General features: G+C 50.9%; 36 non-coding genes across 36 annotated transcripts; all 36 read right to left on the bottom strand.

The window, feature by feature from the left end:
* Nucleotides 1–271: 271 nt before the first annotated feature.
* Nucleotides 272–344, bottom strand: Trnaa-agc (transfer RNA alanine (anticodon AGC)). The gene has a single exon. It is a non-coding gene; the product is annotated as a tRNA-Ala (tRNA).
* A 399-nt stretch (nucleotides 345–743) lies between these two features.
* Trnaa-ugc (transfer RNA alanine (anticodon UGC)) lies at nucleotides 744–816 on the bottom strand. Its single transcript has one exon. It is a non-coding gene; the product is annotated as a tRNA-Ala (tRNA).
* A 1,013-nt stretch (nucleotides 817–1,829) lies between these two features.
* Nucleotides 1,830–1,902, bottom strand: Trnaa-agc (transfer RNA alanine (anticodon AGC)). The gene has a single exon. It is a non-coding gene; the product is annotated as a tRNA-Ala (tRNA).
* Nucleotides 1,903–2,301: 399 nt separating this feature from the next.
* On the bottom strand, nucleotides 2,302–2,374 carry Trnaa-ugc (transfer RNA alanine (anticodon UGC)). Its single transcript has one exon. It is a non-coding gene; the product is annotated as a tRNA-Ala (tRNA).
* Nucleotides 2,375–3,387: 1,013 nt separating this feature from the next.
* Nucleotides 3,388–3,460, bottom strand: Trnaa-agc (transfer RNA alanine (anticodon AGC)). The gene has a single exon. It is a non-coding gene; the product is annotated as a tRNA-Ala (tRNA).
* Nucleotides 3,461–3,859: 399 nt separating this feature from the next.
* Trnaa-ugc (transfer RNA alanine (anticodon UGC)) lies at nucleotides 3,860–3,932 on the bottom strand. Its single transcript has one exon. It is a non-coding gene; the product is annotated as a tRNA-Ala (tRNA).
* A 1,013-nt stretch (nucleotides 3,933–4,945) lies between these two features.
* Trnaa-agc (transfer RNA alanine (anticodon AGC)) lies at nucleotides 4,946–5,018 on the bottom strand. The gene has a single exon. It is a non-coding gene; the product is annotated as a tRNA-Ala (tRNA).
* Nucleotides 5,019–5,434: 416 nt separating this feature from the next.
* Nucleotides 5,435–5,507, bottom strand: Trnaa-ugc (transfer RNA alanine (anticodon UGC)). Its single transcript has one exon. It is a non-coding gene; the product is annotated as a tRNA-Ala (tRNA).
* Nucleotides 5,508–6,520: 1,013 nt separating this feature from the next.
* Trnaa-agc (transfer RNA alanine (anticodon AGC)) lies at nucleotides 6,521–6,593 on the bottom strand. Its single transcript has one exon. It is a non-coding gene; the product is annotated as a tRNA-Ala (tRNA).
* A 416-nt stretch (nucleotides 6,594–7,009) lies between these two features.
* Trnaa-ugc (transfer RNA alanine (anticodon UGC)) lies at nucleotides 7,010–7,082 on the bottom strand. Its single transcript has one exon. It is a non-coding gene; the product is annotated as a tRNA-Ala (tRNA).
* Nucleotides 7,083–8,095: 1,013 nt separating this feature from the next.
* On the bottom strand, nucleotides 8,096–8,168 carry Trnaa-agc (transfer RNA alanine (anticodon AGC)). Its single transcript has one exon. It is a non-coding gene; the product is annotated as a tRNA-Ala (tRNA).
* Nucleotides 8,169–8,584: 416 nt separating this feature from the next.
* On the bottom strand, nucleotides 8,585–8,657 carry Trnaa-ugc (transfer RNA alanine (anticodon UGC)). The gene has a single exon. It is a non-coding gene; the product is annotated as a tRNA-Ala (tRNA).
* A 1,013-nt stretch (nucleotides 8,658–9,670) lies between these two features.
* Nucleotides 9,671–9,743, bottom strand: Trnaa-agc (transfer RNA alanine (anticodon AGC)). The gene has a single exon. It is a non-coding gene; the product is annotated as a tRNA-Ala (tRNA).
* A 416-nt stretch (nucleotides 9,744–10,159) lies between these two features.
* Nucleotides 10,160–10,232, bottom strand: Trnaa-ugc (transfer RNA alanine (anticodon UGC)). The gene has a single exon. It is a non-coding gene; the product is annotated as a tRNA-Ala (tRNA).
* A 1,013-nt stretch (nucleotides 10,233–11,245) lies between these two features.
* Nucleotides 11,246–11,318, bottom strand: Trnaa-agc (transfer RNA alanine (anticodon AGC)). Its single transcript has one exon. It is a non-coding gene; the product is annotated as a tRNA-Ala (tRNA).
* A 399-nt stretch (nucleotides 11,319–11,717) lies between these two features.
* Trnaa-ugc (transfer RNA alanine (anticodon UGC)) lies at nucleotides 11,718–11,790 on the bottom strand. Its single transcript has one exon. It is a non-coding gene; the product is annotated as a tRNA-Ala (tRNA).
* Nucleotides 11,791–12,803: 1,013 nt separating this feature from the next.
* On the bottom strand, nucleotides 12,804–12,876 carry Trnaa-agc (transfer RNA alanine (anticodon AGC)). The gene has a single exon. It is a non-coding gene; the product is annotated as a tRNA-Ala (tRNA).
* A 399-nt stretch (nucleotides 12,877–13,275) lies between these two features.
* On the bottom strand, nucleotides 13,276–13,348 carry Trnaa-ugc (transfer RNA alanine (anticodon UGC)). Its single transcript has one exon. It is a non-coding gene; the product is annotated as a tRNA-Ala (tRNA).
* Nucleotides 13,349–14,361: 1,013 nt separating this feature from the next.
* On the bottom strand, nucleotides 14,362–14,434 carry Trnaa-agc (transfer RNA alanine (anticodon AGC)). Its single transcript has one exon. It is a non-coding gene; the product is annotated as a tRNA-Ala (tRNA).
* A 399-nt stretch (nucleotides 14,435–14,833) lies between these two features.
* Trnaa-ugc (transfer RNA alanine (anticodon UGC)) lies at nucleotides 14,834–14,906 on the bottom strand. Its single transcript has one exon. It is a non-coding gene; the product is annotated as a tRNA-Ala (tRNA).
* A 1,013-nt stretch (nucleotides 14,907–15,919) lies between these two features.
* Trnaa-agc (transfer RNA alanine (anticodon AGC)) lies at nucleotides 15,920–15,992 on the bottom strand. Its single transcript has one exon. It is a non-coding gene; the product is annotated as a tRNA-Ala (tRNA).
* A 416-nt stretch (nucleotides 15,993–16,408) lies between these two features.
* Trnaa-ugc (transfer RNA alanine (anticodon UGC)) lies at nucleotides 16,409–16,481 on the bottom strand. The gene has a single exon. It is a non-coding gene; the product is annotated as a tRNA-Ala (tRNA).
* Nucleotides 16,482–17,494: 1,013 nt separating this feature from the next.
* On the bottom strand, nucleotides 17,495–17,567 carry Trnaa-agc (transfer RNA alanine (anticodon AGC)). The gene has a single exon. It is a non-coding gene; the product is annotated as a tRNA-Ala (tRNA).
* A 399-nt stretch (nucleotides 17,568–17,966) lies between these two features.
* Trnaa-ugc (transfer RNA alanine (anticodon UGC)) lies at nucleotides 17,967–18,039 on the bottom strand. The gene has a single exon. It is a non-coding gene; the product is annotated as a tRNA-Ala (tRNA).
* Nucleotides 18,040–19,052: 1,013 nt separating this feature from the next.
* Nucleotides 19,053–19,125, bottom strand: Trnaa-agc (transfer RNA alanine (anticodon AGC)). Its single transcript has one exon. It is a non-coding gene; the product is annotated as a tRNA-Ala (tRNA).
* A 416-nt stretch (nucleotides 19,126–19,541) lies between these two features.
* On the bottom strand, nucleotides 19,542–19,614 carry Trnaa-ugc (transfer RNA alanine (anticodon UGC)). The gene has a single exon. It is a non-coding gene; the product is annotated as a tRNA-Ala (tRNA).
* Nucleotides 19,615–20,627: 1,013 nt separating this feature from the next.
* On the bottom strand, nucleotides 20,628–20,700 carry Trnaa-agc (transfer RNA alanine (anticodon AGC)). Its single transcript has one exon. It is a non-coding gene; the product is annotated as a tRNA-Ala (tRNA).
* A 416-nt stretch (nucleotides 20,701–21,116) lies between these two features.
* Nucleotides 21,117–21,189, bottom strand: Trnaa-ugc (transfer RNA alanine (anticodon UGC)). The gene has a single exon. It is a non-coding gene; the product is annotated as a tRNA-Ala (tRNA).
* A 1,013-nt stretch (nucleotides 21,190–22,202) lies between these two features.
* Nucleotides 22,203–22,275, bottom strand: Trnaa-agc (transfer RNA alanine (anticodon AGC)). Its single transcript has one exon. It is a non-coding gene; the product is annotated as a tRNA-Ala (tRNA).
* Nucleotides 22,276–22,691: 416 nt separating this feature from the next.
* On the bottom strand, nucleotides 22,692–22,764 carry Trnaa-ugc (transfer RNA alanine (anticodon UGC)). Its single transcript has one exon. It is a non-coding gene; the product is annotated as a tRNA-Ala (tRNA).
* Nucleotides 22,765–23,777: 1,013 nt separating this feature from the next.
* On the bottom strand, nucleotides 23,778–23,850 carry Trnaa-agc (transfer RNA alanine (anticodon AGC)). The gene has a single exon. It is a non-coding gene; the product is annotated as a tRNA-Ala (tRNA).
* Nucleotides 23,851–24,266: 416 nt separating this feature from the next.
* On the bottom strand, nucleotides 24,267–24,339 carry Trnaa-ugc (transfer RNA alanine (anticodon UGC)). The gene has a single exon. It is a non-coding gene; the product is annotated as a tRNA-Ala (tRNA).
* Nucleotides 24,340–25,352: 1,013 nt separating this feature from the next.
* Nucleotides 25,353–25,425, bottom strand: Trnaa-agc (transfer RNA alanine (anticodon AGC)). The gene has a single exon. It is a non-coding gene; the product is annotated as a tRNA-Ala (tRNA).
* A 416-nt stretch (nucleotides 25,426–25,841) lies between these two features.
* Nucleotides 25,842–25,914, bottom strand: Trnaa-ugc (transfer RNA alanine (anticodon UGC)). Its single transcript has one exon. It is a non-coding gene; the product is annotated as a tRNA-Ala (tRNA).
* A 1,013-nt stretch (nucleotides 25,915–26,927) lies between these two features.
* Nucleotides 26,928–27,000, bottom strand: Trnaa-agc (transfer RNA alanine (anticodon AGC)). Its single transcript has one exon. It is a non-coding gene; the product is annotated as a tRNA-Ala (tRNA).
* A 416-nt stretch (nucleotides 27,001–27,416) lies between these two features.
* Trnaa-ugc (transfer RNA alanine (anticodon UGC)) lies at nucleotides 27,417–27,489 on the bottom strand. The gene has a single exon. It is a non-coding gene; the product is annotated as a tRNA-Ala (tRNA).
* Between the last annotated feature and the right edge of the window lie 480 nt (nucleotides 27,490–27,969).

Here is a 27,969-nt window from a genome sequence, read left to right on the forward strand (position 1 = left end):
GACTGCACGTAAAGAATTGGAATGTGCAGTGGGATTTTTGTGAATTCGGCGCAAGGCTCATCTTTCCGACATAGGTTTGAGAATCTTATGGGAACACGTGTACTGTTTCTAAATTAAGTGTAGTGGTGGGAGGAGGGTACTTCCTGCGCATTACAGCACGCTTGCCAATTGTGGCTGCTAATCGTTCGCTCGTATCTGCCTTGACACAATTTCTGGCTGTGAATTATTCCACTTGCATGGCAGTGTGCGCATGTTGGTGTGTTAAAAATTCTGGAGGCGCTGGGTATCGATCCCAGTACCTCTCGCATGCTAAGCGAGCGCTCTACCATCTGAGCTACGCCCCCTGCTGACGAACTGCGCTACATACAGCCATATCAATTGCACAGACCCTTGCACTCCAATTATTCCGCAGACAAACACTACTCTCAATGTGTCTGTGAGGGTGTCTTTCAGGTTTCCTGCATTCTGTATCGAATCGTAGTTGGCCAAAATCAAAGTGGCACGCGTTCGGCCAACGCTCTGAGGTAGACGAAAGTGTTGTTCACTCTCTAGACTTCACTGAGGTTAGGCCGTTTTACCCAAGGCAGATTTGCACTCGATGACACCTCGACAACAGCCGGTCCTCACATTTACGTCTTGCTCTCCTTACGTCAGTATACGAGTCTGTGACGCTGGCTTTGCAACATCTTGCGTGCCTTTAGGCTCGCCGCGACCAACACTTACCACGCACTGACCACAAAACATGGAGGCGCCGGGGCTTGAACCCGGGACCTTTCACATGCAAAGCGAACGCTCTACCAACTGAGCTACGCCCCCAAGCACAACCAAGCTGCGCTGTTCTCCATTCTTTACTACTCTTATGTGCACGGACACGATGGTTGGTTGGTTTGCAGGGCTGAAGGGAACAGAGTACAAAGGCGCGGACGCGTTCATATACACAAGAGTTCCAAGTAGTTTCGATGCTCTGGTATTACGACTGCAAATTCCGTCCGTTTTTAACGTCTTAAATTGAAGGGGCAGTCACAAGTTGCTCTGTTTTCACTCCATGTCGACAATCACACAGCACCTGAGGTAACAAGCACATCGGAAGCCCCATTGTGCACTCGACTGTTCATGCCAACTCACTGCCTCGCACTTAACTACTGTGTACCACTCTTGTCGTCCAACTGCAAAAGACTGGGCCACAACAAGTTTCCGCGTCTCCATTGCACTGCGCAAACTACGAAACGCTCCCCAAACATGGCACTCACCCATGCAGACGACTTTTCCGACTTTACACGACGCTCACGCAACGCTCACGCTAGTGACAGCCTTATTTAGAGCTTGACGTCGCGCCCAAGCGAGTGAGCACATTTCGCCTACGGCTTAGGCCGCCCACCTAGTGTGGCTGCTCGGTGTCTGCAGGCAGCGAGGGGCTGCAAGCTTCCCGTATTCGCGCCTATGTCACCTCTGCTTGCTTGTCAGAGACAGAGTATCGCAAAACATACAACTCACTCCATGAATTGATTGCTACGGCATCTGTCATCAGCAGTCACAACTAGCAACACCAGTAGCAGCCGACTGCACGTAAAGAATTGGAATGTGCAGTGGGATTTTTGTGAATTCGGCGCAAGGCTCATCTTTCCGACATAGGTTTGAGAATCTTATGGGAACACGTGTACTGTTTCTAAATTAAGTGTAGTGGTGGGAGGAGGGTACTTCCTGCGCATTACAGCACGCTTGCCAATTGTGGCTGCTAATCGTTCGCTCGTATCTGCCTTGACACAATTTCTGGCTGTGAATTATTCCACTTGCATGGCAGTGTGCGCATGTTGGTGTGTTAAAAATTCTGGAGGCGCTGGGTATCGATCCCAGTACCTCTCGCATGCTAAGCGAGCGCTCTACCATCTGAGCTACGCCCCCTGCTGACGAACTGCGCTACATACAGCCATATCAATTGCACAGACCCTTGCACTCCAATTATTCCGCAGACAAACACTACTCTCAATGTGTCTGTGAGGGTGTCTTTCAGGTTTCCTGCATTCTGTATCGAATCGTAGTTGGCCAAAATCAAAGTGGCACGCGTTCGGCCAACGCTCTGAGGTAGACGAAAGTGTTGTTCACTCTCTAGACTTCACTGAGGTTAGGCCGTTTTACCCAAGGCAGATTTGCACTCGATGACACCTCGACAACAGCCGGTCCTCACATTTACGTCTTGCTCTCCTTACGTCAGTATACGAGTCTGTGACGCTGGCTTTGCAACATCTTGCGTGCCTTTAGGCTCGCCGCGACCAACACTTACCACGCACTGACCACAAAACATGGAGGCGCCGGGGCTTGAACCCGGGACCTTTCACATGCAAAGCGAACGCTCTACCAACTGAGCTACGCCCCCAAGCACAACCAAGCTGCGCTGTTCTCCATTCTTTACTACTCTTATGTGCACGGACACGATGGTTGGTTGGTTTGCAGGGCTGAAGGGAACAGAGTACAAAGGCGCGGACGCGTTCATATACACAAGAGTTCCAAGTAGTTTCGATGCTCTGGTATTACGACTGCAAATTCCGTCCGTTTTTAACGTCTTAAATTGAAGGGGCAGTCACAAGTTGCTCTGTTTTCACTCCATGTCGACAATCACACAGCACCTGAGGTAACAAGCACATCGGAAGCCCCATTGTGCACTCGACTGTTCATGCCAACTCACTGCCTCGCACTTAACTACTGTGTACCACTCTTGTCGTCCAACTGCAAAAGACTGGGCCACAACAAGTTTCCGCGTCTCCATTGCACTGCGCAAACTACGAAACGCTCCCCAAACATGGCACTCACCCATGCAGACGACTTTTCCGACTTTACACGACGCTCACGCAACGCTCACGCTAGTGACAGCCTTATTTAGAGCTTGACGTCGCGCCCAAGCGAGTGAGCACATTTCGCCTACGGCTTAGGCCGCCCACCTAGTGTGGCTGCTCGGTGTCTGCAGGCAGCGAGGGGCTGCAAGCTTCCCGTATTCGCGCCTATGTCACCTCTGCTTGCTTGTCAGAGACAGAGTATCGCAAAACATACAACTCACTCCATGAATTGATTGCTACGGCATCTGTCATCAGCAGTCACAACTAGCAACACCAGTAGCAGCCGACTGCACGTAAAGAATTGGAATGTGCAGTGGGATTTTTGTGAATTCGGCGCAAGGCTCATCTTTCCGACATAGGTTTGAGAATCTTATGGGAACACGTGTACTGTTTCTAAATTAAGTGTAGTGGTGGGAGGAGGGTACTTCCTGCGCATTACAGCACGCTTGCCAATTGTGGCTGCTAATCGTTCGCTCGTATCTGCCTTGACACAATTTCTGGCTGTGAATTATTCCACTTGCATGGCAGTGTGCGCATGTTGGTGTGTTAAAAATTCTGGAGGCGCTGGGTATCGATCCCAGTACCTCTCGCATGCTAAGCGAGCGCTCTACCATCTGAGCTACGCCCCCTGCTGACGAACTGCGCTACATACAGCCATATCAATTGCACAGACCCTTGCACTCCAATTATTCCGCAGACAAACACTACTCTCAATGTGTCTGTGAGGGTGTCTTTCAGGTTTCCTGCATTCTGTATCGAATCGTAGTTGGCCAAAATCAAAGTGGCACGCGTTCGGCCAACGCTCTGAGGTAGACGAAAGTGTTGTTCACTCTCTAGACTTCACTGAGGTTAGGCCGTTTTACCCAAGGCAGATTTGCACTCGATGACACCTCGACAACAGCCGGTCCTCACATTTACGTCTTGCTCTCCTTACGTCAGTATACGAGTCTGTGACGCTGGCTTTGCAACATCTTGCGTGCCTTTAGGCTCGCCGCGACCAACACTTACCACGCACTGACCACAAAACATGGAGGCGCCGGGGCTTGAACCCGGGACCTTTCACATGCAAAGCGAACGCTCTACCAACTGAGCTACGCCCCCAAGCACAACCAAGCTGCGCTGTTCTCCATTCTTTACTACTCTTATGTGCACGGACACGATGGTTGGTTGGTTTGCAGGGCTGAAGGGAACAGAGTACAAAGGCGCGGACGCGTTCATATACACAAGAGTTCCAAGTAGTTTCGATGCTCTGGTATTACGACTGCAAATTCCGTCCGTTTTTAACGTCTTAAATTGAAGGGGCAGTCACAAGTTGCTCTGTTTTCACTCCATGTCGACAATCACACAGCACCTGAGGTAACAAGCACATCTGAAGCCCCATTGTGCACTCGACTGTTCATGCCAACTCACTGCCTCGCACTTAACTACTGTGTACCACTCTTGTCGTCCAACTGCAAAAGACTGGGCCACAACAAGTTTCCGCGTCTCCATTGCACTGCGCAAACTACGAAACGCTCCCCAAACATGGCACTCACCCATGCAGACGACTTTTCCGACTTTACACGACGCTCACACAACGCTCACGCTAGTGACAGCCTTATTTAGAGCTTGACGTCGCGCCCAAGCGAGTGAGCACATTTCGCCTACGGCTTAGGCCGCCCACCTAGTGTGGCTGCTCGGTGTCTGCAGGCAGCGAGGGGCTGCAAGCTTCCCGTATTCGCGCCTATGTCACCTCTGCTTGCTTGTCAGAGACAGAGTATCGCAAAACATACAACTCACTCCATGAATTGATTGCTACGGCATCTGTCATCAGCAGTCACAACTAGCAACACCAGTAGCAGCCGACTGCACGTAAAGAATTGGAATGTGCAGTGGGATTTTTGTGAATTCGGCGCAAGGCTCATCTTTCCGACATAGGTTTGAGAATCTTATGGGAACACGTGTACTGTTTCTAAATTAAGTGTAGTGGTGGGAGGAGGGTACTTCCTGCGCATTACAGCACGCTTGCCAATTGTGGCTGCTAATCGTTCGCTCGTATCTGCCTTGACACAATTTCTGGCTGTGAATTATTCCACTTGCATGGCAGTGTGCGCATGTTGGTGTGTTAAAAATTCTGGAGGCGCTGGGTATCGATCCCAGTACCTCTCGCATGCTAAGCGAGCGCTCTACCATCTGAGCTACGCCCCCTGCTGACGAACTGCGCTACATACAGCCATATCAATTGCACAGACCCTTGCACTCCAATTATTCCGCAGACAAACACTACTCTCAATGTGTCTGTGAGGGTGTCTTTCAGGTTTCCTGCATTCTGTATCGAATCGTAGTTGGCCAAAATCAAAGTGGCACGCACGACGTCGAAAATAGCGTTCGGCCAACGCTCTGAGGTAGACGAAAGTGTTGTTCACTCTCTAGACTTCACTGAGGTTAGGCCGTTTTACCTAAGGCAGATTTGCACTCGATGACACCTCGACAACAGCCGGTCCTCACATTTACGTCTTGCTCTCCTTACGTCAGTATACGAGTCTGTGACGCTGGCTTTGCAACATCTTGCGTGCCTTTAGGCTCGCCGCGACCAACACTTACCACGCACTGACCACAAAACATGGAGGCGCCGGGGCTTCAACCCGGGACCGTTCACATGCAAAGCGAACGCTCTACCAACTGAGCTACGCCGCCAAGCACAACCATGCTGCGCTCTTCTCCATTCTTTACTACTCTTATGTGCACGGACGCGATGGTTGGTTGGTTTGCAGGGCTGAAGGGAACAGAGTACAAAGGCGCGGACGCGTTCATATACACAAGAGTTCCAAGTAGTTTCGATGCTCTGGTATTACGACTGCAAATTCCGTCCGTTTTTAACGTCTTAAATTGAAGGGGCAGTCACAAGCTGCTCTGTTTTCAAGCCATGTCGACAATCACACAGCACCTGAGGTAACAAGCACATCTGAAGCCCCATTGTGCACTCGACTGTTCATGCCAACTCACTGCCTCGCACTTTACTACTGTGTACCACTCTTGTCGTCCAACTGCAAAAGACTGGGCCACAACAAGTTTCCGCGTCTCCATTGCACTGCGCAAACTACGAAACGCTCCCCAAACATGGCACTCACCCATGCAGACGACTTTTCCGACTTTACACGACGCTCACGCAACGCTCACGCTAGTGACACCCTTATTTAGAGCTTGACGTCGCGCCCAAGCGAGTGAGCACATTTCGCCTACGGCTTAGGCCGCCCACCTAGTGTGGCTGCTCGGTGTCTGCAGGCAGCGAGGGGCTGCAAGCTTCCCGTATTCGCGCCTATGTCACCTCTGCTTGCTTGTCAGAGACAGAGTATCGCAAAACATACAACTCACTCCATGAATTGATTGCTACGGCATCTGTCATCAGCAGTCACAACTAGCAACACCAGTAGCAGCCGACTGCACGTAAAGAATTGGAATGTGCAGTGGGATTTTTGTGAATTCGGCGCAAGGCTGATCTTTCCGACATAGGTTTGAGAATCCTATGGGAACACGTGTACTGTTTCTAAATTAAGTGTAGTGGTGGGAGGAGGGTACTTCCTGCGCATTACAGCACGCTTGCCAATTGTGGCTGCTAATCGTTCGCTCGTATCTGCCTTGACACATTTTCTGGCTGTGAATTATTCCACTTGCATGGCAGTGTGCGCATGTTGGTGTGTTAAAAATTCTGGAGGCGCTGGGTATCGATCCCAGTACCTCTCGCATGCTAAGCGAGCGCTCTACCATCTGAGCTACGCCCCCTGCTGACCAACTGCGCTACATACAGCCATATCAATTGCACAGACCCTTGCACTCCAATTATTCCGCAGACAAACACTACTCTCAATGTGTCTGTGAGGGTGTCTTTCAGGTTTCCTGCATTCTGTATCGAATCGTAGTTGGCCAGAATCAAAGTGGCACGCACGACGTCGAAAATAGCGTTCGGCCAACGCTCTGAGGTAGACGAAAGTGTTGTTCACTCTCTAGACTTCACTGAGGTTAGGCCGTTTTACCCAAGGCAGATTTGCACTCGATGACACCTCGACAACAGCCGGTCCTCACATTTACGTCTTGCTCTCCTTACGTCAGTATACTAGTCTGTGACGCTGGCTTTGCAACATCTTGCGTGCCTTTAGGCTCGCCGCGACCAACACTTACCACGCACTGACCACAAAACATGGAGGCGCCGGGGCTTGAACCCGGGACCTTTCACATGCAAAGCGAACGCTCTACCAACTGAGCTACGCCCCCAAGCACAACCAAGCTGCGCTGTTCTCCATTCTTTACTACTCTTATGTGCACGGACACGATGGTTGGTTGGTTTGCAGGGCTGAAGGGAACAGAGTACAAAGGCGCGGACGCGTTCATATACACAAGAGTTCCAAGTAGTTTCGATGCTCTGGTATTACGACTGCAAATTCCGTCCGTTTTTAACGTCTTAAATTGATGGGGCAGTCACAAGCTGCTCTGTTTTCAAGCCATGTCGACAATCACACAGCACCTGAGGTAACAAGCACATCTGAAGCCCCATTGTGCACTCGACTGTTCATGCCAACTCACTGCCTCGCACTTTACTACTGTGTACCACTCTTGTCGTCCAACTGCAAAAGACTGGGCCACAACAAGTTTCCGCGTCTCCATTGCACTGCGCAAACTACGAAACGCTCCCCAAACATGGCACTCACCCATGCAGACGTCTTTTCCGACTTTACACGACGCTCACGCAACGCTCACGCTAGTGACACCCTTATTTAGAGCTTGACGTCGCGCCCAAGCGAGTGAGCACATTTCGCCTACGGCTTAGGCCGCCCACCTAGTGTGGCTGCTCGGTGTCTGCAGGCAGCGAGGGGCTGCAAGCTTCCCGTATTCGCGCCTATGTCACCTCTGCTTGCTTGTCAGAGACAGAGTATCGCAAAACATACAACTCACTCCATGAATTGATTGCTACGGCATCTGTCATCAGCAGTCACAACTAGCAACACCAGTAGCAGCCGACTGCACGTAAAGAATTGGAATGTGCAGTGGGATTTTTGTGAATTCGGCGCAAGGCTGATCTTTCCGACATAGGTTTGAGAATCCTATGGGAACACGTGTACTGTTTCTAAATTAAGTGTAGTGGTGGGAGGAGGGTACTTCCTGCGCATTACAGCACGCTTGCCAATTGTGGCTGCTAATCGTTCGCTCGTATCTGCCTTGACACATTTTCTGGCTGTGAATTATTCCACTTGCATGGCAGTGTGCGCATGTTGGTGTGTTAAAAATTCTGGAGGCGCTGGGTATCGATCCCAGTACCTCTCGCATGCTAAGCGAGCGCTCTACCATCTGAGCTACGCCCCCTGCTGACCAACTGCGCTACATACAGCCATATCAATTGCACAGACCCTTGCACTCCAATTATTCCGCAGACAAACACTACTCTCAATGTGTCTGTGAGGGTGTCTTTCAGGTTTCCTGCATTCTGTATCGAATCGTAGTTGGCCAGAATCAAAGTGGCACGCACGACGTCGAAAATAGCGTTCGGCCAACGCTCTGAGGTAGACGAAAGTGTTGTTCACTCTCTAGACTTCACTGAGGTTAGGCCGTTTTACCCAAGGCAGATTTGCACTCGATGACACCTCGACAACAGCCGGTCCTCACATTTACGTCTTGCTCTCCTTACGTCAGTATACTAGTCTGTGACGCTGGCTTTGCAACATCTTGCGTGCCTTTAGGCTCGCCGCGACCAACACTTACCACGCACTGACCACAAAACATGGAGGCGCCGGGGCTTGAACCCGGGACCTTTCACATGCAAAGCGAACGCTCTACCAACTGAGCTACGCCCCCAAGCACAACCAAGCTGCGCTGTTCTCCATTCTTTACTACTCTTATGTGCACGGACACGATGGTTGGTTGGTTTGCAGGGCTGAAGGGAACAGAGTACAAAGGCGCGGACGCGTTCATATACACAAGAGTTCCAAGTAGTTTCGATGCTCTGGTATTACGACTGCAAATTCCGTCCGTTTTTAACGTCTTAAATTGATGGGGCAGTCACAAGCTGCTCTGTTTTCAAGCCATGTCGACAATCACACAGCACCTGAGGTAACAAGCACATCTGAAGCCCCATTGTGCACTCGACTGTTCATGCCAACTCACTGCCTCGCACTTTACTACTGTGTACCACTCTTGTCGTCCAACTGCAAAAGACTGGGCCACAACAAGTTTCCGCGTCTCCATTGCACTGCGCAAACTACGAAACGCTCCCCAAACATGGCACTCACCCATGCAGACGTCTTTTCCGACTTTACACGACGCTCACGCAACGCTCACGCTAGTGACACCCTTATTTAGAGCTTGACGTCGCGCCCAAGCGAGTGAGCACATTTCGCCTACGGCTTAGGCCGCCCACCTAGTGTGGCTGCTCGGTGTCTGCAGGCAGCGAGGGGCTGCAAGCTTCCCGTATTCGCGCCTATGTCACCTCTGCTTGCTTGTCAGAGACAGAGTATCGCAAAACATACAACTCACTCCATGAATTGATTGCTACGGCATCTGTCATCAGCAGTCACAACTAGCAACACCAGTAGCAGCCGACTGCACGTAAAGAATTGGAATGTGCAGTGGGATTTTTGTGAATTCGGCGCAAGGCTGATCTTTCCGACATAGGTTTGAGAATCCTATGGGAACACGTGTACTGTTTCTAAATTAAGTGTAGTGGTGGGAGGAGGGTACTTCCTGCGCATTACAGCACGCTTGCCAATTGTGGCTGCTAATCGTTCGCTCGTATCTGCCTTGACACATTTTCTGGCTGTGAATTATTCCACTTGCATGGCAGTGTGCGCATGTTGGTGTGTTAAAAATTCTGGAGGCGCTGGGTATCGATCCCAGTACCTCTCGCATGCTAAGCGAGCGCTCTACCATCTGAGCTACGGCCCCTGCTGACCAACTGCGCTACATACAGCCATATCAATTGCACAGACCCTTGCACTCCAATTATTCCGCAGACAAACACTACTCTCAATGTGTCTGTGAGGGTGTCTTTCAGGTTTCCTGCATTCTGTATCGAATCGTAGTTGGCCAAAATCAAAGTGGCACGCACGACGTCGAAAATAGCGTTCGGCCAACGCTCTGAGGTAGACGAAAGTGTTGTTCACTCTCTAGACTTCACTGAGGTTAGGCCGTTTTACCTAAGGCAGATTTGCACTCGATGACACCTCGACAACAGCCGGTCCTCACATTTACGTCTTGCTCTCCTTACGTCAGTATACGAGTCTGTGACGCTGGCTTTGCAACATCTTGCGTGCCTTTAGGCTCGCCGCGACCAACACTTACCACGCACTGACCACAAAACATGGAGGCGCCGGGGCTTCAACCCGGGACCGTTCACATGCAAAGCGAACGCTCTACCAACTGAGCTACGCCGCCAAGCACAACCATGCTGCGCTCTTCTCCATTCTTTACTACTCTTATGTGCACGGACGCGATGGTTGGTTGGTTTGCAGGGCTGAAGGGAACAGAGTACAAAGGCGCGGACGCGTTCATATACACAAGAGTTCCAAGTAGTTTCGATGCTCTGGTATTACGACTGCAAATTCCGTCCGTTTTTAACGTCTTAAATTGAAGGGGCAGTCACAAGCTGCTCTGTTTTCAAGCCATGTCGACAATCACACAGCACCTGAGGTAACAAGCACATCTGAAGCCCCATTGTGCACTCGACTGTTCATGCCAACTCACTGCCTCGCACTTTACTACTGTGTACCACTCTTGTCGTCCAACTGCAAAAGACTGGGCCACAACAAGTTTCCGCGTCTCCATTGCACTGCGCAAACTACGAAACGCTCCCCAAACATGGCACTCACCCATGCAGACGACTTTTCCGACTTTACACGACGCTCACGCAACGCTCACGCCAGTGACAGCCTTATTTAGAGCTTGACTTCGCGCCCAAGCGAGTGAGCACATTTCGCCTACGGCTTAGGCCGCCCACCTAGTGTGGCTGCTCGGTGTCTGCAGGCAGCGAGGGGCTGCAAGCTTCCCGTATTCGCGCCTATGTCACCTCTGCTTGCTTGTCAGAGACAGAGTATCGCAAAACATACAACTCACTCCATGAATTGATTGCTACGGCATCTGTCATCAGCAGTCACAACTAGCAACACCAGTAGCAGCCGACTGCACGTAAAGAATTGGAATGTGCAGTGGGATTTTTGTGAATTCGGCGCAAGGCTGATCTTTCCGACATAGGTTTGAGAATCCTATGGGAACACGTGTACTGTTTCTAAATTAAGTGTAGTGGTGGGAGGAGGGTACTTCCTGCGCATTACAGCACGCTTGCCAATTGTGGCTGCTAATCGTTCGCTCGTATCTGCCTTGACACATTTTCTGGCTGTGAATTATTCCACTTGCATGGCAGTGTGCGCATGTTGGTGTGTTAAAAATTCTGGAGGCGCTGGGTATCGATCCCAGTACCTCTCGCATGCTAAGCGAGCGCTCTACCATCTGAGCTACGCCCCCTGCTGACGAACTGCGCTACATACAGCCATATCAATTGCACAGACCCTTGCACTCCAATTATTCCGCAGACAAACACTACTCTCAATGTGTCTGTGAGGGTGTCTTTCAGGTTTCCTGCATTCTGTATCGAATCGTAGTTGGCCAAAATCAAAGTGGCACGCGTTCGGCCAACGCTCTGAGGTAGACGAAAGTGTTGTTCACTCTCTAGACTTCACTGAGGTTAGGCCGTTTTACCCAAGGCAGATTTGCACTCGATGACACCTCGACAACAGCCGGTCCTCACATTTACGTCTTGCTCTCCTTACGTCAGTATACGAGTCTGTGACGCTGGCTTTGCAACATCTTGCGTGCCTTTAGGCTCGCCGCGACCAACACTTACCACGCACTGACCACAAAACATGGAGGCGCCGGGGCTTGAACCCGGGACCTTTCACATGCAAAGCGAACGCTCTACCAACTGAGCTACGCCCCCAAGCACAACCAAGCTGCGCTGTTCTCCATTCTTTACTACTCTTATGTGCACGGACACGATGGTTGGTTGGTTTGCAGGGCTGAAGGGAACAGAGTACAAAGGCGCGGACGCGTTCATATACACAAGAGTTCCAAGTAGTTTCGATGCTCTGGTATTACGACTGCAAATTCCGTCCGTTTTTAACGTCTTAAATTGAAGGGGCAGTCACAAGTTGCTCTGTTTTCACTCCATGTCGACAATCACACAGCACCTGAGGTAACAAGCACATCTGAAGCCCCATTGTGCACTCGACTGTTCATGCCAACTCACTGCCTCGCACTTAACTACTGTGTACCACTCTTGTCGTCCAACTGCAAAAGACTGGGCCACAACAAGTTTCCGCGTCTCCATTGCACTGCGCAAACTACGAAACGCTCCCCAAACATGGCACTCACCCATGCAGACGACTTTTCCGACTTTACACGACGCTCACGCAACGCTCACGCTAGTGACAGCCTTATTTAGAGCTTGACGTCGCGCCCAAGCGAGTGAGCACATTTCGCCTACGGCTTAGGCCGCCCACCTAGTGTGGCTGCTCGGTGTCTGCAGGCAGCGAGGGGCTGCAAGCTTCCCGTATTCGCGCCTATGTCACCTCTGCTTGCTTGTCAGAGACAGAGTATCGCAAAACATACAACTCACTCCATGAATTGATTGCTACGGCATCTGTCATCAGCAGTCACAACTAGCAACACCAGTAGCAGCCGACTGCACGTAAAGAATTGGAATGTGCAGTGGGATTTTTGTGAATTCGGCGCAAGGCTCATCTTTCCGACATAGGTTTGAGAATCTTATGGGAACACGTGTACTGTTTCTAAATTAAGTGCAGTGGTGGGAGGAGGGTACTTCCTGCGCATTACAGCACGCTTGCCAATTGTGGCTGCTAATCGTTCGCTCGTATCTGCCTTGACACAATTTCTGGCTGTGAATTATTCCACTTGCATGGCAGTGTGCGCATGTTGGTGTGTTAAAAATTCTGGAGGCGCTGGGTATCGATCCCAGTACCTCTCGCATGCTAAGCGAGCGCTCTACCATCTGAGCTACGCCCCCTGCTGACGAACTGCGCTACATACAGCCATATCAATTGCACAGACCCTTGCACTCCAATTATTCCGCAGACAAACACTACTCTCAATGTGTCTGTGAGGGTGTCTTTCAGGTTTCCTGCATTCTGTATCGAATCGTAGTTGGCCAAAATCAAAGTGGCACGCGTTCGGCCAACGCTCTGAGGTAGACGAAAGTGTTGTTCACTCTCTAGACTTCACTGAGGTTAGGCCGTTTTACCCAAGGCAGATTTGCACTCGATGACACCTCGACAACAGCCGGTCCTCACATTTACGTCTTGCTCTCCTTACGTCAGTATACGAGTCTGTGACGCTGGCTTTGCAACATCTTGCGTGCCTTTAGGCTCGCCGCGACCAACACTTACCACGCACTGACCACAAAACATGGAGGCGCCGGGGCTTGAACCCGGGACCTTTCACATGCAAAGCGAACGCTCTACCAACTGAGCTACGCCCCCAAGCACAACCAAGCTGCGCTGTTCTCCATTCTTTACTACTCTTATGTGCACGGACACGATGGTTGGTTGGTTTGCAGGGCTGAAGGGAACAGAGTACAAAGGCGCGGACGCGTTCATATACACAAGAGTTCCAAGTAGTTTCGATGCTCTGGTATTACGACTGCAAATTCCGTCCGTTTTTAACGTCTTAAATTGAAGGGGCAGTCACAAGTTGCTCTGTTTTCACTCCATGTCGACAATCACACAGCACCTGAGGTAACAAGCACATCTGAAGCCCCATTGTGCACTCGACTGTTCATGCCAACTCACTGCCTCGCACTTAACTACTGTGTACCACTCTTGTCGTCCAACTGCAAAAGACTGGGCCACAACAAGTTTCCGCGTCTCCATTGCACTGCGCAAACTACGAAACGCTCCCCAAACATGGCACTCACCCATGCAGACGACTTTTCCGACTTTACACGACGCTCACACAACGCTCACGCTAGTGACAGCCTTATTTAGAGCTTGACGTCGCGCCCAAGCGAGTGAGCACATTTCGCCTACGGCTTAGGCCGCCCACCTAGTGTGGCTGCTCGGTGTCTGCAGGCAGCGAGGGGCTGCAAGCTTCCCGTATTCGCGCCTATGTCACCTCTGCTTGCTTGTCAGAGACAGAGTATCGCAAAACATACAACTCACTCCATGAATTGATTGCTACGGCATCTGTCATCAGCAGTCACAACTAGCAACACCAGTAGCAGCCGACTGCACGTAAAGAATTGGAATGTGCAGTGGGATTTTTGTGAATTCGGCGCAAGGCTCATCTTTCCGACATAGGTTTGAGAATCTTATGGGAACACGTGTACTGTTTCTAAATTAAGTGTAGTGGTGGGAGGAGGGTACTTCCTGCGCATTACAGCACGCTTGCCAATTGTGGCTGCTAATCGTTCGCTCGTATCTGCCTTGACACAATTTCTGGCTGTGAATTATTCCACTTGCATGGCAGTGTGCGCATGTTGGTGTGTTAAAAATTCTGGAGGCGCTGGGTATCGATCCCAGTACCTCTCGCATGCTAAGCGAGCGCTCTACCATCTGAGCTACGCCCCCTGCTGACGAACTGCGCTACATACAGCCATATCAATTGCACAGACCCTTGCACTCCAATTATTCCGCAGACAAACACTACTCTCAATGTGTCTGTGAGGGTGTCTTTCAGGTTTCCTGCATTCTGTATCGAATCGTAGTTGGCCAAAATCAAAGTGGCACGCGTTCGGCCAACGCTCTGAGGTAGACGAAAGTGTTGTTCACTCTCTAGACTTCACTGAGGTTAGGCCGTTTTACCCAAGGCAGATTTGCACTCGATGACACCTCGACAACAGCCGGTCCTCACATTTACGTCTTGCTCTCCTTACGTCAGTATACGAGTCTGTGACGCTGGCTTTGCAACATCTTGCGTGCCTTTAGGCTCGCCGCGACCAACACTTACCACGCACTGACCACAAAACATGGAGGCGCCGGGGCTTGAACCCGGGACCTTTCACATGCAAAGCGAACGCTCTACCAACTGAGCTACGCCCCCAAGCACAACCAAGCTGCGCTGTTCTCCATTCTTTACTACTCTTATGTGCACGGACACGATGGTTGGTTGGTTTGCAGGGCTGAAGGGAACAGAGTACAAAGGCGCGGACGCGTTCATATACACAAGAGTTCCAAGTAGTTTCGATGCTCTGGTATTACGACTGCAAATTCCGTCCGTTTTTAACGTCTTAAATTGAAGGGGCAGTCACAAGTTGCTCTGTTTTCACTCCATGTCGACAATCACACAGCACCTGAGGTAACAAGCACATCTGAAGCCCCATTGTGCACTCGACTGTTCATGCCAACTCACTGCCTCGCACTTAACTACTGTGTACCACTCTTGTCGTCCAACTGCAAAAGACTGGGCCACAACAAGTTTCCGCGTCTCCATTGCACTGCGCAAACTACGAAACGCTCCCCAAACATGGCACTCACCCATGCAGACGACTTTTCCGACTTTACACGACGCTCACACAACGCTCACGCTAGTGACAGCCTTATTTAGAGCTTGACGTCGCGCCCAAGCGAGTGAGCACATTTCGCCTACGGCTTAGGCCGCCCACCTAGTGTGGCTGCTCGGTGTCTGCAGGCAGCGAGGGGCTGCAAGCTTCCCGTATTCGCGCCTATGTCACCTCTGCTTGCTTGTCAGAGACAGAGTATCGCAAAACATACAACTCACTCCATGAATTGATTGCTACGGCATCTGTCATCAGCAGTCACAACTAGCAACACCAGTAGCAGCCGACTGCACGTAAAGAATTGGAATGTGCAGTGGGATTTTTGTGAATTCGGCGCAAGGCTCATCTTTCCGACATAGGTTTGAGAATCTTATGGGAACACGTGTACTGTTTCTAAATTAAGTGTAGTGGTGGGAGGAGGGTACTTCCTGCGCATTACAGCACGCTTGCCAATTGTGGCTGCTAATCGTTCGCTCGTATCTGCCTTGACACAATTTCTGGCTGTGAATTATTCCACTTGCATGGCAGTGTGCGCATGTTGGTGTGTTAAAAATTCTGGAGGCGCTGGGTATCGATCCCAGTACCTCTCGCATGCTAAGCGAGCGCTCTACCATCTGAGCTACGCCCCCTGCTGACGAACTGCGCTACATACAGCCATATCAATTGCACAGACCCTTGCACTCCAATTATTCCGCAGACAAACACTACTCTCAATGTGTCTGTGAGGGTGTCTTTCAGGTTTCCTGCATTCTGTATCGAATCGTAGTTGGCCAAAATCAAAGTGGCACGCACGACGTCGAAAATAGCGTTCGGCCAACGCTCTGAGGTAGACGAAAGTGTTGTTCACTCTCTAGACTTCACTGAGGTTAGGCCGTTTTACCTAAGGCAGATTTGCACTCGATGACACCTCGACAACAGCCGGTCCTCACATTTACGTCTTGCTCTCCTTACGTCAGTATACGAGTCTGTGACGCTGGCTTTGCAACATCTTGCGTGCCTTTAGGCTCGCCGCGACCAACACTTACCACGCACTGACCACAAAACATGGAGGCGCCGGGGCTTCAACCCGGGACCGTTCACATGCAAAGCGAACGCTCTACCAACTGAGCTACGCCGCCAAGCACAACCATGCTGCGCTCTTCTCCATTCTTTACTACTCTTATGTGCACGGACGCGATGGTTGGTTGGTTTGCAGGGCTGAAGGGAACAGAGTACAAAGGCGCGGACGCGTTCATATACACAAGAGTTCCAAGTAGTTTCGATGCTCTGGTATTACGACTGCAAATTCCGTCCGTTTTTAACGTCTTAAATTGAAGGGGCAGTCACAAGCTGCTCTGTTTTCAAGCCATGTCGACAATCACACAGCACCTGAGGTAACAAGCACATCTGAAGCCCCATTGTGCACTCGACTGTTCATGCCAACTCACTGCCTCGCACTTTACTACTGTGTACCACTCTTGTCGTCCAACTGCAAAAGACTGGGCCACAACAAGTTTCCGCGTCTCCATTGCACTGCGCAAACTACGAAACGCTCCCCAAACATGGCACTCACCCATGCAGACGACTTTTCCGACTTTACACGACGCTCACGCAACGCTCACGCTAGTGACACCCTTATTTAGAGCTTGACGTCGCGCCCAAGCGAGTGAGCACATTTCGCCTACGGCTTAGGCCGCCCACCTAGTGTGGCTGCTCGGTGTCTGCAGGCAGCGAGGGGCTGCAAGCTTCCCGTATTCGCGCCTATGTCACCTCTGCTTGCTTGTCAGAGACAGAGTATCGCAAAACATACAACTCACTCCATGAATTGATTGCTACGGCATCTGTCATCAGCAGTCACAACTAGCAACACCAGTAGCAGCCGACTGCACGTAAAGAATTGGAATGTGCAGTGGGATTTTTGTGAATTCGGCGCAAGGCTCATCTTTCCGACATAGGTTTGAGAATCTTATGGGAACACGTGTACTGTTTCTAAATTAAGTGTAGTGGTGGGAGGAGGGTACTTCCTGCGCATTACAGCACGCTTGCCAATTGTGGCTGCTAATCGTTCGCTCGTATCTGCCTTGACACAATTTCTGGCTGTGAATTATTCCACTTGCATGGCAGTGTGCGCATGTTGGTGTGTTAAAAATTCTGGAGGCGCTGGGTATCGATCCCAGTACCTCTCGCATGCTAAGCGAGCGCTCTACCATCTGAGCTACGCCCCCTGCTGACGAACTGCGCTACATACAGCCATATCAATTGCACAGACCCTTGCACTCCAATTATTCCGCAGACAAACACTACTCTCAATGTGTCTGTGAGGGTGTCTTTCAGGTTTCCTGCATTCTGTATCGAATCGTAGTTGGCCAAAATCAAAGTGGCACGCGTTCGGCCAACGCTCTGAGGTAGACGAAAGTGTTGTTCACTCTCTAGACTTCACTGAGGTTAGGCCGTTTTACCCAAGGCAGATTTGCACTCGATGACACCTCGACAACAGCCGGTCCTCACATTTACGTCTTGCTCTCCTTACGTCAGTATACGAGTCTGTGACGCTGGCTTTGCAACATCTTGCGTGCCTTTAGGCTCGCCGCGACCAACACTTACCACGCACTGACCACAAAACATGGAGGCGCCGGGGCTTGAACCCGGGACCTTTCACATGCAAAGCGAACGCTCTACCAACTGAGCTACGCCCCCAAGCACAACCAAGCTGCGCTGTTCTCCATTCTTTACTACTCTTATGTGCACGGACACGATGGTTGGTTGGTTTGCAGGGCTGAAGGGAACAGAGTACAAAGGCGCGGACGCGTTCATATACACAAGAGTTCCAAGTAGTTTCGATGCTCTGGTATTACGACTGCAAATTCCGTCCGTTTTTAACGTCTTAAATTGAAGGGGCAGTCACAAGTTGCTCTGTTTTCACTCCATGTCGACAATCACACAGCACCTGAGGTAACAAGCACATCTGAAGCCCCATTGTGCACTCGACTGTTCATGCCAACTCACTGCCTCGCACTTAACTACTGTGTACCACTCTTGTCGTCCAACTGCAAAAGACTGGGCCACAACAAGTTTCCGCGTCTCCATTGCACTGCGCAAACTACGAAACGCTCCCCAAACATGGCACTCACCCATGCAGACGACTTTTCCGACTTTACACGACGCTCACACAACGCTCACGCTAGTGACAGCCTTATTTAGAGCTTGACGTCGCGCCCAAGCGAGTGAGCACATTTCGCCTACGGCTTAGGCCGCCCACCTAGTGTGGCTGCTCGGTGTCTGCAGGCAGCGAGGGGCTGCAAGCTTCCCGTATTCGCGCCTATGTCACCTCTGCTTGCTTGTCAGAGACAGAGTATCGCAAAACATACAACTCACTCCATGAATTGATTGCTACGGCATCTGTCATCAGCAGTCACAACTAGCAACACCAGTAGCAGCCGACTGCACGTAAAGAATTGGAATGTGCAGTGGGATTTTTGTGAATTCGGCGCAAGGCTCATCTTTCCGACATAGGTTTGAGAATCTTATGGGAACACGTGTACTGTTTCTAAATTAAGTGTAGTGGTGGGAGGAGGGTACTTCCTGCGCATTACAGCACGCTTGCCAATTGTGGCTGCTAATCGTTCGCTCGTATCTGCCTTGACACAATTTCTGGCTGTGAATTATTCCACTTGCATGGCAGTGTGCGCATGTTGGTGTGTTAAAAATTCTGGAGGCGCTGGGTATCGATCCCAGTACCTCTCGCATGCTAAGCGAGCGCTCTACCATCTGAGCTACGCCCCCTGCTGACGAACTGCGCTACATACAGCCATATCAATTGCACAGACCCTTGCACTCCAATTATTCCGCAGACAAACACTACTCTCAATGTGTCTGTGAGGGTGTCTTTCAGGTTTCCTGCATTCTGTATCGAATCGTAGTTGGCCAAAATCAAAGTGGCACGCACGACGTCGAAAATAGCGTTCGGCCAACGCTCTGAGGTAGACGAAAGTGTTGTTCACTCTCTAGACTTCACTGAGGTTAGGCCGTTTTACCTAAGGCAGATTTGCACTCGATGACACCTCGACAACAGCCGGTCCTCACATTTACGTCTTGCTCTCCTTACGTCAGTATACGAGTCTGTGACGCTGGCTTTGCAACATCTTGCGTGCCTTTAGGCTCGCCGCGACCAACACTTACCACGCACTGACCACAAAACATGGAGGCGCCGGGGCTTCAACCCGGGACCGTTCACATGCAAAGCGAACGCTCTACCAACTGAGCTACGCCGCCAAGCACAACCATGCTGCGCTCTTCTCCATTCTTTACTACTCTTATGTGCACGGACGCGATGGTTGGTTGGTTTGCAGGGCTGAAGGGAACAGAGTACAAAGGCGCGGACGCGTTCATATACACAAGAGTTCCAAGTAGTTTCGATGCTCTGGTATTACGACTGCAAATTCCGTCCGTTTTTAACGTCTTAAATTGAAGGGGCAGTCACAAGCTGCTCTGTTTTCAAGCCATGTCGACAATCACACAGCACCTGAGGTAACAAGCACATCTGAAGCCCCATTGTGCACTCGACTGTTCATGCCAACTCACTGCCTCGCACTTTACTACTGTGTACCACTCTTGTCGTCCAACTGCAAAAGACTGGGCCACAACAAGTTTCCGCGTCTCCATTGCACTGCGCAAACTACGAAACGCTCCCCAAACATGGCACTCACCCATGCAGACGACTTTTCCGACTTTACACGACGCTCACGCAACGCTCACGCTAGTGACACCCTTATTTAGAGCTTGACGTCGCGCCCAAGCGAGTGAGCACATTTCGCCTACGGCTTAGGCCGCCCACCTAGTGTGGCTGCTCGGTGTCTGCAGGCAGCGAGGGGCTGCAAGCTTCCCGTATTCGCGCCTATGTCACCTCTGCTTGCTTGTCAGAGACAGAGTATCGCAAAACATACAACTCACTCCATGAATTGATTGCTACGGCATCTGTCATCAGTAGTCACAACTAGCAACACCAGTAGCAGCCGACTGCACGTAAAGAATTGGAATGTGCAGTGGGATTTTTGTGAATTCGGCGCAAGGCTGATCTTTCCGACATAGGTTTGAGAATCCTATGGGAACACGTGTACTGTTTCTAAATTAAGTGTAGTGGTGGGAGGAGGGTACTTCCTGCGCATTACAGCACGCTTGCCAATTGTGGCTGCTAATCGTTCGCTCGTATCTGCCTTGACACATTTTCTGGCTGTGAATTATTCCACTTGCATGGCAGTGTGCGCATGTTGGTGTGTTAAAAATTCTGGAGGCGCTGGGTATCGATCCCAGTACCTCTCGCATGCTAAGCGAGCGCTCTACCATCTGAGCTACGCCCCCTGCTGACGAACTGCGCTACATACAGCCATATCAATTGCACAGACCCTTGCACTCCAATTATTCCGCAGACAAACACTACTCTCAATGTGTCTGTGAGGGTGTCTTTCAGGTTTCCTGCATTCTGTATCGAATCGTAGTTGGCCAAAATCAAAGTGGCACGCACGACGTCGAAAATAGCGTTCGGCCAACGCTCTGAGGTAGACGAAAGTGTTGTTCACTCTCTAGACTTCACTGAGGTTAGGCCGTTTTACCTAAGGCAGATTTGCACTCGATGACACCTCGACAACAGCCGGTCCTCACATTTACGTCTTGCTCTCCTTACGTCAGTATACGAGTCTGTGACGCTGGCTTTGCAACATCTTGCGTGCCTTTAGGCTCGCCGCGACCAACACTTACCACGCACTGACCACAAAACATGGAGGCGCCGGGGCTTCAACCCGGGACCGTTCACATGCAAAGCGAACGCTCTACCAACTGAGCTACGCCGCCAAGCACAACCATGCTGCGCTCTTCTCCATTCTTTACTACTCTTATGTGCACGGACGCGATGGTTGGTTGGTTTGCAGGGCTGAAGGGAACAGAGTACAAAGGCGCGGACGCGTTCATATACACAAGAGTTCCAAGTAGTTTCGATGCTCTGGTATTACGACTGCAAATTCCGTCCGTTTTTAACGTCTTAAATTGAAGGGGCAGTCACAAGCTGCTCTGTTTTCAAGCCATGTCGACAATCACACAGCACCTGAGGTAACAAGCACATCTGAAGCCCCATTGTGCACTCGACTGTTCATGCCAACTCACTGCCTCGCACTTTACTACTGTGTACCACTCTTGTCGTCCAACTGCAAAAGACTGGGCCACAACAAGTTTCCGCGTCTCCATTGCACTGCGCAAACTACGAAACGCTCCCCAAACATGGCACTCACCCATGCAGACGACTTTTCCGACTTTACACGACGCTCACGCAACGCTCACGCTAGTGACACCCTTATTTAGAGCTTGACGTCGCGCCCAAGCGAGTGAGCACATTTCGCCTACGGCTTAGGCCGCCCACCTAGTGTGGCTGCTCGGTGTCTGCAGGCAGCGAGGGGCTGCAAGCTTCCCGTATTCGCGCCTATGTCACCTCTGCTTGCTTGTCAGAGACAGAGTATCGCAAAACATACAACTCACTCCATGAATTGATTGCTACGGCATCTGTCATCAGCAGTCACAACTAGCAACACCAGTAGCAGCCGACTGCACGTAAAGAATTGGAATGTGCAGTGGGATTTTTGTGAATTCGGCGCAAGGCTGATCTTTCCGACATAGGTTTGAGAATCCTATGGGAACACGTGTACTGTTTCTAAATTAAGTGTAGTGGTGGGAGGAGGGTACTTCCTGCGCATTACAGCACGCTTGCCAATTGTGGCTGCTAATCGTTCGCTCGTATCTGCCTTGACACATTTTCTGGCTGTGAATTATTCCACTTGCATGGCAGTGTGCGCATGTTGGTGTGTTAAAAATTCTGGAGGCGCTGGGTATCGATCCCAGTACCTCTCGCATGCTAAGCGAGCGCTCTACCATCTGAGCTACGCCCCCTGCTGACCAACTGCGCTACATACAGCCATATCAATTGCACAGACCCTTGCACTCCAATTATTCCGCAGACAAACACTACTCTCAATGTGTCTGTGAGGGTGTCTTTCAGGTTTCCTGCATTCTGTATCGAATCGTAGTTGGCCAAAATCAAAGTGGCACGCACGACGTCGAAAATAGCGTTCGGCCAACGCTCTGAGGTAGACGAAAGTGTTGTTCACTCTCTAGACTTCACTGAGGTTAGGCCGTTTTACCTAAGGCAGATTTGCACTCGATGACACCTCGACAACAGCCGGTCCTCACATTTACGTCTTGCTCTCCTTACGTCAGTATACGAGTCTGTGACGCTGGCTTTGCAACATCTTGCGTGCCTTTAGGCTCGCCGCGACCAACACTTACCACGCACTGACCACAAAACATGGAGGCGCCGGGGCTTCAACCCGGGACCGTTCACATGCAAAGCGAACGCTCTACCAACTGAGCTACGCCGCCAAGCACAACCATGCTGCGCTCTTCTCCATTCTTTACTACTCTTATGTGCACGGACGCGATGGTTGGTTGGTTTGCAGGGCTGAAGGGAACAGAGTACAAAGGCGCGGACGCGTTCATATACACAAGAGTTCCAAGTAGTTTCGATGCTCTGGTATTACGACTGCAAATTCCGTCCGTTTTTAACGTCTTAAATTGAAGGGGCAGTCACAAGCTGCTCTGTTTTCAAGCCATGTCGACAATCACACAGCACCTGAGGTAACAAGCACATCTGAAGCCCCATTGTGCACTCGACTGTTCATGCCAACTCACTGCCTCGCACTTTACTACTGTGTACCACTCTTGTCGTCCAACTGCAAAAGACTGGGCCACAACAAGTTTCCGCGTCTCCATTGCACTGCGCAAACTACGAAACGCTCCCCAAACATGGCACTCACCCATGCAGACGACTTTTCCGACTTTACACGACGCTCACGCAACGCTCACGCTAGTGACACCCTTATTTAGAGCTTGACGTCGCGCCCAAGCGAGTGAGCACATTTCGCCTACGGCTTAGGCCGCCCACCTAGTGTGGCTGCTCGGTGTCTGCAGGCAGCGAGGGGCTGCAAGCTTCCCGTATTCGCGCCTATGTCACCTCTGCTTGCTTGTCAGAGACAGAGTATCGCAAAACATACAACTCACTCCATGAATTGATTGCTACGGCATCTGTCATCAGCAGTCACAACTAGCAACACCAGTAGCAGCCGACTGCACGTAAAGAATTGGAATGTGCAGTGGGATTTTTGTGAATTCGGCGCAAGGCTGATCTTTCCGACATAGGTTTGAGAATCCTATGGGAACACGTGTACTGTTTCTAAATTAAGTGTAGTGGTGGGAGGAGGGTACTTCCTGCGCATTACAGCACGCTTGCCAATTGTGGCTGCTAATCGTTCGCTCGTATCTGCCTTGACACATTTTCTGGCTGTGAATTATTCCACTTGCATGGCAGTGTGCGCATGTTGGTGTGTTAAAAATTCTGGAGGCGCTGGGTATCGATCCCAGTACCTCTCGCATGCTAAGCGAGCGCTCTACCATCTGAGCTACGCCCCCTGCTGACCAACTGCGCTACATACAGCCATATCAATTGCACAGACCCTTGCACTCCAATTATTCCGCAGACAAACACTACTCTCAATGTGTCTGTGAGGGTGTCTTTCAGGTTTCCTGCATTCTGTATCGAATCGTAGTTGGCCAAAATCAAAGTGGCACGCACGACGTCGAAAATAGCGTTCGGCCAACGCTCTGAGGTAGACGAAAGTGTTGTTCACTCTCTAGACTTCACTGAGGTTAGGCCGTTTTACCTAAGGCAGATTTGCACTCGATGACACCTCGACAACAGCCGGTCCTCACATTTACGTCTTGCTCTCCTTACGTCAGTATACGAGTCTGTGACGCTGGCTTTGCAACATCTTGCGTGCCTTTAGGCTCGCCGCGACCAACACTTACCACGCACTGACCACAAAACATGGAGGCGCCGGGGCTTCAACCCGGGACCGTTCACATGCAAAGCGAACGCTCTACCAACTGAGCTACGCCGCCAAGCACAACCATGCTGCGCTCTTCTCCATTCTTTACTACTCTTATGTGCACGGACGCGATGGTTGGTTGGTTTGCAGGGCTGAAGGGAACAGAGTACAAAGGCGCGGACGCGTTCATATACACAAGAGTTCCAAGTAGTTTCGATGCTCTGGTATTACGACTGCAAATTCCGTCCGTTTTTAACGTCTTAAATTGAAGGGGCAGTCACAAGCTGCTCTGTTTTCAAGCCATGTCGACAATCACACAGCACCTGAGGTAACAAGCACATCTGAAGCCCCATTGTGCACTCGACTGTTCATGCCAACTCACTGCCTCGCACTTTACTACTGTGTACCACTCTTGTCGTCCAACTGCAAAAGACTGGGCCACAACAAGTTTCCGCGTCTCCATTGCACTGCGCAAACTACGAAACGCTCCCCAAACATGGCACTCACCCATGCAGACGACTTTTCCGACTTTACACGACGCTCACGCAACGCTCACGCTAGTGACACCCTTATTTAGAGCTTGACGTCGCGCCCAAGCGAGTGAGCACATTTCGCCTACGGCTTAGGCCGCCCACCTAGTGTGGCTGCTCGGTGTCTGCAGGCAGCGAGGGGCTGCAAGCTTCCCGTATTCGCGCCTATGTCACCTCTGCTTGCTTGTCAGAGACAGAGTATCGCAAAACATACAACTCACTCCATGAATTGATTGCTACGGCATCTGTCATCAGCAGTCACAACTAGCAACACCAGTAGCAGCCGACTGCACGTAAAGAATTGGAATGTGCAGTGGGATTTTTGTGAATTCGGCGCAAGGCTGATCTTTCCGACATAGGTTTGAGAATCCTATGGGAACACGTGTACTGTTTCTAAATTAAGTGTAGTGGTGGGAGGAGGGTACTTCCTGCGCATTACAGCACGCTTGCCAATTGTGGCTGCTAATCGTTCGCTCGTATCTGCCTTGACACATTTTCTGGCTGTGAATTATTCCACTTGCATGGCAGTGTGCGCATGTTGGTGTGTTAAAAATTCTGGAGGCGCTGGGTATCGATCCCAGTACCTCTCGCATGCTAAGCGAGCGCTCTACCATCTGAGCTACGCCCCCTGCTGACCAACTGCGCTACATACAGCCATATCAATTGCACAGACCCTTGCACTCCAATTATTCCGCAGACAAACACTACTCTCAATGTGTCTGTGAGGGTGTCTTTCAGGTTTCCTGCATTCTGTATCGAATCGTAGTTGGCCAAAATCAAAGTGGCACGCACGACGTCGAAAATAGCGTTCGGCCAACGCTCTGAGGTAGACGAAAGTGTTGTTCACTCTCTAGACTTCACTGAGGTTAGGCCGTTTTACCTAAGGCAGATTTGCACTCGATGACACCTCGACAACAGCCGGTCCTCACATTTACGTCTTGCTCTCCTTACGTCAGTATACGAGTCTGTGACGCTGGCTTTGCAACATCTTGCGTGCCTTTAGGCTCGCCGCGACCAACACTTACCACGCACTGACCACAAAACATGGAGGCGCCGGGGCTTCAACCCGGGACCGTTCACATGCAAAGCGAACGCTCTACCAACTGAGCTACGCCGCCAAGCACAACCATGCTGCGCTCTTCTCCATTCTTTACTACTCTTATGTGCACGGACGCGATGGTTGGTTGGTTTGCAGGGCTGAAGGGAACAGAGTACAAAGGCGCGGACGCGTTCATATACACAAGAGTTCCAAGTAGTTTCGATGCTCTGGTATTACGACTGCAAATTCCGTCCGTTTTTAACGTCTTAAATTGAAGGGGCAGTCACAAGCTGCTCTGTTTTCAAGCCATGTCGACAATCACACAGCACCTGAGGTAACAAGCACATCTGAAGCCCCATTGTGCACTCGACTGTTCATGCCAACTCACTGCCTCGCACTTTACTACTGTGTACCACTCTTGTCGTCCAACTGCAAAAGACTGGGCCACAACAAGTTTCCGCGTCTCCATTGCACTGCGCAAACTACGAAACGCTCCCCAAACATGGCACTCACCCATGCAGACGACTTTTCCGACTTTACACGACGCTCACGCAACGCTCACGCTAGTGACACCCTTATTTAGAGCTTGACGTCGCGCCCAAGCGAGTGAGCACATTTCGCCTACGGCTTAGGCCGCCCACCTAGTGTGGCTGCTCGGTGTCTGCAGGCAGCGAGGGGCTGCAAGCTTCCCGTATTCGCGCCTATGTCACCTCTGCTTGCTTGTCAGAGACAGAGTATCGCAAAACATACAACTCACTCCATGAATTGATTGCTACGGCATCTGTCATCAGCAGTCACAACTAGCAACACCAGTAGCAGCCGACTGCACGTAAAGAATTGGAATGTGCAGTGGGATTTTTGTGAATTCGGCGCAAGGCTGATCTTTCCGACATAGGTTTGAGAATCCTATGGGAACACGTGTACTGTTTCTAAATTAAGTGTAGTGGTGGGAGGAGGGTACTTCCTGCGCATTACAGCACGCTTGCCAATTGTGGCTGCTAATCGTTCGCTCGTATCTGCCTTGACACATTTTCTGGCTGTGAATTATTCCACTTGCATGGCAGTGTGCGCATGTTGGTGTGTTAAAAATTCTGGAGGCGCTGGGTATCGATCCCAGTACCTCTCGCATGCTAAGCGAGCGCTCTACCATCTGAGCTACGCCCCCTGCTGACCAACTGCGCTACATACAGCCATATCAATTGCACAGACCCTTGCACTCCAATTATTCCGCAGACAAACACTACTCTCAATGTGTCTGTGAGGGTGTCTTTCAGGTTTCCTGCATTCTGTATCGAATCGTAGTTGGCCAAAATCAAAGTGGCACGCACGACGTCGAAAATAGCGTTCGGCCAACGCTCTGAGGTAGACGAAAGTGTTGTTCACTCTCTAGACTTCACTGAGGTTAGGCCGTTTTACCTAAGGCAGATTTGCACTCGATGACACCTCGACAACAGCCGGTCCTCACATTTACGTCTTGCTCTCCTTACGTCAGTATACGAGTCTGTGACGCTGGCTTTGCAACATCTTGCGTGCCTTTAGGCTCGCCGCGACCAACACTTACCACGCACTGACCACAAAACATGGAGGCGCCGGGGCTTCAACCCGGGACCGTTCACATGCAAAGCGAACGCTCTACCAACTGAGCTACGCCGCCAAGCACAACCATGCTGCGCTCTTCTCCATTCTTTACTACTCTTATGTGCACGGACGCGATGGTTGGTTGGTTTGCAGGGCTGAAGGGAACAGAGTACAAAGGCGCGGACGCGTTCATATACACAAGAGTTCCAAGTAGTTTCGATGCTCTGGTATTACGACTGCAAATTCCGTCCGTTTTTAACGTCTTAAATTGAAGGGGCAGTCACAAGCTGCTCTGTTTTCAAGCCATGTCGACAATCACACAGCACCTGAGGTAACAAGCACATCTGAAGCCCCATTGTGCACTCGACTGTTCATGCCAACTCACTGCCTCGCACTTTACTACTGTGTACCACTCTTGTCGTCCAACTGCAAAAGACTGGGCCACAACAAGTTTCCGCGTCTCCATTGCACTGCGCAAACTACGAAACGCTCCCCAAACATGGCACTCACCCATGCAGACGACTTTTCCGACTTTACACGACGCTCACGCAACGCT

Source organism: Schistocerca serialis, unplaced genomic scaffold, assembly GCF_023864345.2.
Source record: "Schistocerca serialis cubense isolate TAMUIC-IGC-003099 unplaced genomic scaffold, iqSchSeri2.2 HiC_scaffold_722, whole genome shotgun sequence".
Lineage (NCBI taxonomy): Eukaryota > Metazoa > Arthropoda > Insecta > Orthoptera > Acrididae > Schistocerca > Schistocerca serialis.